The sequence below is a fragment of the Rhinopithecus bieti genome, unplaced genomic scaffold (assembly GCF_001698545.2).
Source record: "Rhinopithecus bieti isolate Rb0 unplaced genomic scaffold, ASM169854v2 scaffold_14454, whole genome shotgun sequence".
Classification (NCBI taxonomy): Eukaryota; Metazoa; Chordata; class Mammalia; order Primates; family Cercopithecidae; genus Rhinopithecus; species Rhinopithecus bieti.
Genome location: NW_016808228.1, coordinates 1,890,161 through 1,896,032, shown reverse-complemented (window position 1 = coordinate 1,896,032; position 5,872 = coordinate 1,890,161).

The following is a 5,872-nucleotide window of genomic DNA, read 5'->3' as shown; positions in this document are numbered from 1 at the left end:
GAGGGAGGCAAAGGAAAATTTGATAGATGAGGAGAAGGCAATGTGACCACAGATGCAGAGATTCGAGTGATGTGGCCACAAGCCAAGGAGTGCCCAGGAGCCACCAGAAGTTGAAGGAGGCAATTAACTTATGCTAGAGTCTCTGGAGGGATTGCCCAGGAGCCACCAGAAGTTGAAGGAGGCAATTAACTTATGCTAGAGTCTCTGGAGGGATCACAGCCCTGCTGATACCTTTATTTGACCCAGTGATACTGATGAACTAACTTTTGGCCTCTAGAACTGCAAGGGAATACATTTCTGGTTTTTTTTTTTTTTTTTTTTTTTGAGACAGAGTCTCACTCTGTCGCCCAGGCTGGAGTGCAGTGGCAGGATTTCGGCTCACTGCAAGCTCCGCCTCCTGGGTTCATGCCATTCTCCTGCTTCAGCCTCCTGAGTAGCTGGGACTACAGGCACCCGTCACCATACCCAGCTAATTTTTTGTATTTTTAGTAGAGATGGGGTTTCACCATGTTCGCCAAGATGGTCTTGATCTCCTTACCTCGTGATCCGCCCGCCTCGGCTCCCAGTGTTGGGGATTCAGGCTGAGCACCGCACCAGCCAGTTTTTTTTTTTTTTTTTTTTTTTTGAGACAGAGTCTTTGCTCTGTCACCCAGGCTGGAGTGCCCAGTGGTGCGATCCTCAGCTCATTTGATCACCTCCCAGGTTCAAGCAATTTCCTGCCTCAGTTTCTGGAGTAGCTGGGAATTTACAGGTATGGCCACCACGCAGCTATTTTGCATGTTTTAGTAGAGATGGGGTTTTGCATGTGGCCAGGTGGTCTCAAACTTTGACTCAAGGCCAATTGCACTTGGCTCCAAGTGTTGGGCTTGTAGGGTGAACACTGTGCTTGGCCAATGATATCAGTAATTTTATTTTATTTATTAAGGTGGAGTTCGCTTGTCACCCAGGCTGGAGTGGGGTTGTGTGATTTGTGGTCCATGGTGGCCTGGAATACTTGGGTAAGGTTTCCTCCTTGCCTCAAGCCTCCTGATGTTGGACTACAGGTGATGCACTCACCGTAATAAAAAATTTTTTGTAGAGTGGGGGTCTCATAGTTTCCCCCAGTGTGGTCTAAGAACTCCTGGGCTAGTGATCTTCCACCTCATCCTTCCATGTTGTGAGCCATCACCGCCAGCAAAATTTTCGCTGGAATATGTTTTTTTTTTTTTTTTTTTGAGACGGAGTCTCGCTCTGTCGCCAGGTGGGTGGCAGTAGACGAATTAGCTACTGCAAGCTCTGCTCCCGAGTTCACGCCATTTTTGCTAGCTCCGAGAGCTGGGATCAGGCGCGCCGCCACTCAAACACGCTAGTTTTGTGTGTTTTTTAGTAAGTGGGGTTCCCCGTTAGCCAGGATGCGGTCTCGTTCCTGACCTGTGATCCGCCGTCTCGGCCTCCAAAGTGCTTGGAATTAGAGGCTTGAGCACCGCCCGCCGCTGGCAATGTGTTGGCTTTTTCCTGACTTTAAATAGTCTTTTTAAAATCTTTGGTTTTTAAGTCAGTATTTTTATTTTCTTGTTTGTTAATAGTAGTGATTACAATTTCATTGCAAAAGTGTGAAACAAAAAACAAAACAAACTCACAGAAGTATATAAAGTAGAACATAACAGTCTTCCCATAATCTCACCTCCTAGAGATACAGAGCTGTTCTGCGTCCTGCCTGCAGTGGCCCATTTAAGCTGACTGTGTAGATCTCTTCCTGAGTGTGGACAATAGCTATACATTGACAGCTTCAAATCAGCCATGGCAGGAATATTTACACCATGAAATTGGCAAACACCATATATCAGGGCTTCCTTCCCCCCCACCTGGAGAATTGGTTGTTAAGCTTTTACTAGCACATCACTGTACACATCCTACTAGACATTTACTGCATATTTAAATATTTGTTTCTGGCCGGGCGCGGTGGCTCACACCTGTAATTCCAGCACTTTGGGAGGCTGAGGTGGGCGGATCATGAGGTCAGGAGATCCAGACTATCCTGGCTAACATGGTGAAACCCCGTCTCTACTAAAAATTAAAAAAAAAAAAAAAAATAGCCAGCCATGGTGGCAGATGCCTGTAGTCCCAGCAACTCGGGAGGCTGAGGCAGGAGAATGGCATGAACCCAGGAGGCAGAGCCTGCAGTGAACTGAAATTGCACCACTGCACTTCAGCCTGGGCGACAGAGTGAGACTCCTAACGGGCTTTGGTGATTCAACAATATATGATGCTCCTTTCTTCAATACACATTCATCAACCTAGTCCTTTTTAATTGCTACTTAGTATTCCACTGTGTAACTACACAATTATAATTTATTTGAACAATTCTCTATTGGGGGGGTGTTTGATTGGTTCCAATTTCTGGCTATTATAAACAAAGTTTTCGTGATTTTTTTTCATATATTTGCACATCTGTCAAATTTCTTAAGATAAATTTCTAGACTGGATTTTTTTTTTTTTTAACGAGATGGTATCTTGCTCTTTCACCCAGACTAGAGTGAAGTGGCATAATCAAAGTTCACTGCAGCCTTGAACTTAGACATGGAAATATTTAATTGAAGAGTATAGCCATTTACAGTTTAGATAGATAATACCAAATTGGCCTTTCAAAAGGCTCTTATTATCATTTTAATAATAATAATAATTAAAATCTTGCTCTGTCACCTAGGCTGGAGTGCAGTGGCATGATCATGACTTACTGCATCCTCAACCTCCCAGGCTCAAGTGATCCTCCCACCCCAGCCTCCAAAGTAGCTGGAACTACAGGCACATGCCATGCCAGCTAATTTTTAAAGTTTTTTATAGAGACAGTGTCTTGGTATGTTGCCCAGGCTGGTCTCCAACTGCTGGGCTCAAGCAATCCACCCACCTAGGCCTCCCAAAGTGCTGGGATTCCAAGCAAGAGCCCTGTTGTCCTGTGTGTGTGTGTGTGTGTGTGTGTGTGTGTGTATGTGTGTGTGTGTGTTTTAGGAGTTTCACTCTTGTTGCCCAGGCTGGAGTGCAATGGTGTGATCTCCGCTCACAGCAACCTCCACCTCCCGGGTCCAAGTGATTCTCCTGCCTCAGCCTCTGAGTAGCTGGGATTAGAGGTATGTGCCACCACACCAAGCTAATTTTGTATTTTTAGTAGACACGGGGTTTCTCTATGTTGGTCAGGCTGCTCTCAAACTCATGACCTCAGGTGATCTGCCAGCCTCGGCCTCCTAAAGTGCTGGGATTACAGGCATGAGCCACCACGTCCGGCCTAAAAAAAAATTTCTAAAGGTTAATATTGTTTTTACAAATAGAAATTTATGACCCTGGGATATTTTTTGGCTGTTTTCCTATTAGTTACTTCTTTTTGACATTTTAGGCCCAGGATTCTACCCTATTTCCCTACCCAAATTTTGATTCTGTGTTAAGTAGCAGATAAAAAGTAGGTACGTGTATGTTTGCACATCTGAAAGTTAAACTTATCCATACATCACTATGAATCATTATTAACCTAAAATGTCACACCTATTTAAAGAAAGGAGTTAATCCTGCCTGTCATTTCCTCAGTGAGTAAGGAAATAAATTGCAGTCAAGGAAATAAAATCTTCACTGGACTCTTTAGGGAAATTTCATCTTATGGAGCCCAAGAAAAAATTTAAAAATTTCCTTAAAAGGTGAACGTCACTTTACATAAATGAGTTACTTTGTCAGCAGATGCATACAAATCAGAGTGCCTATAGTTGAAAAGAATTTCCTTAGTGTTTTCTAGTCTGAAAAATATTGCTTTATTTTTTTTTTTTTCCGCTTGGGACAAACACAAAAACAAATGAATAAACACTGCCTGATTTTATCATAAGAAGTGTTTTGATTCCTATCTAACTGCAGTATTCTTCAAATCTCCTCTTCTCTCCTTAAGACCTCCTTCGCCACCACCACACACATGACAATTTCTTGCTAAAGAAAAATTAGTAAGTGTATGGTGTATGTGTGAATGTGTGTGTGTGTACCTCACTTTACATATGATTGAGATCTCTTTAGGGTATACCATCACCATCTTGTGGCCTTTTGCCATATTACTGTTAAGGATTTTAATGCTGCAATGCTTTTTTTTGCCATTGCAAGCATGACATTCAGCATTATCTCCTCTTGGTAGTCCTCTGTGGGTAAGATGAAACATACTGAGGGCCAGATGCAGCCCGCATGCCCCGGTCCCCACCCGCTGACGAGATAGTATCTCTGCACTTATGCTGTGTTCTCACACGATTCTAAAACAGCCAGTTGAATAAGGAAATCCAGTGAAAGATCTAATCAGAGCTGTTTTGCTGTAAAGTGAAAATTTTCAGTTTTGCTTTGTGTTTGAGCCGGATCTGCTTTAGTGGTTCCTTTCTATTTGTAAAATTTTGGTTGGCAGGGAAGTCTACATTTCCTGATGTTTCTCTCTGTCTCTATATTTGTGTTGTTGGGATGTTTTCATATTTTTCTTTCAATATTTCCCCACCTCGGTACTATTTTATTATGTGCCTTAAACAACTATTTTTCCATCCCCTTCTCTCACTCCTTTCCCTTTATCTTCTTAATCTATTTTTTCTGTCTTTGCTTTGCTTCCTTATACTTCTCATTTTCAGTTTCTTTGATATCTTTTCTGCATATCATTTTTCTTATTCAGCTTCCTCCACTAACACCCACAGCACCCTCCGTACCTCGTCCTGCTTTCTTTGTTCCTTCTGATTCTTTCCTCCAGTAGTTGTTCCTGCTCTGGTGTTGAGTACGCTGACCTCATCCTGCCTGCTGCAAAGGTCTTTTCAGGACATAGCTCTCTGGTAACCCTCAAGCTTCAGGAAGGAGCCTAAAGTCTACCTATTCCAGGAAGCGGGTTCCTAAAACCAACCCTATATTTAAAAGGTTCCAAAAGGACAAACTTTGCTTCTGTCCTAAGAAAGAATTTCTGACTCATTACCTTTATTCTGTTCTTTCTTTCTTCACGTAAGTCTGACTTTTCATAGGAAGCATACTGGGACCCTTTCCAAGCTTATATTTGCATGTCCAAACTCTTATTTCCATAGGGAGTCATTTACATACTAGTGCTTTGGAGATGACACTTGAATCTTAGAAAAGCAAGTTAGATTAATGGTGGTGGAGGAAAGAGGTTCGGGAAAGGGGTTTGCTGTCATTTTAGAAAACAGCTTACATTGAATAATGGGAAGTATGTTTTCGGACTTTTTCTGGATACCCTGCAAATGCTTCCATGAAGTAATCAGCTCTAAATTCAAATAACTTTTTTGGCTGGGTGCGGTGGCTCATGCCTATAATCCCAACACTCTGGGAAGCTGAGGCGGGAGGATCACCTGAGGTCAGGAGTTCAAGGCTAACCTGGCCAACATAGTGAAACCCCATCTCTACTAAAAAATATAAAAATTGGTTGGACATGGTGGTGTGTGCCTGTAATCCCAGGTACTTGGGAGGCTGAGGCAGAAGAGTCCCTTGAACCCAGGAGGTGGAGGTTGCAGTGAGCCAAGATCATGCCACTGCATTCCAGCCTGGGCAACAGAGAGAGACTCTGTCTAAAAAAAATAGCTTTTATAATTCCAACTGGGTAAATAGCTCCAAACACACAAAAAATACTTGAGGCAACTAATGTGATTCCCAGTTTATGATGTATTATGCATCCTAGATACCAAACTAGTAGGAAAATTGTAGTTGAACAAAGGATATGCTACCTAAACAAAGGTTTTTTTTCCTGCTTATTCTAAAACAAATACATGTTCATTGTGGAAACTCTAGAAAATATTAAAATGAATAAAAAAATAAAATCTCGGCATCCAGAGTTAACTAAACACTACTGCCATTTCGGTATTCACATTTTCTTTCTTTCTTTTTTTTT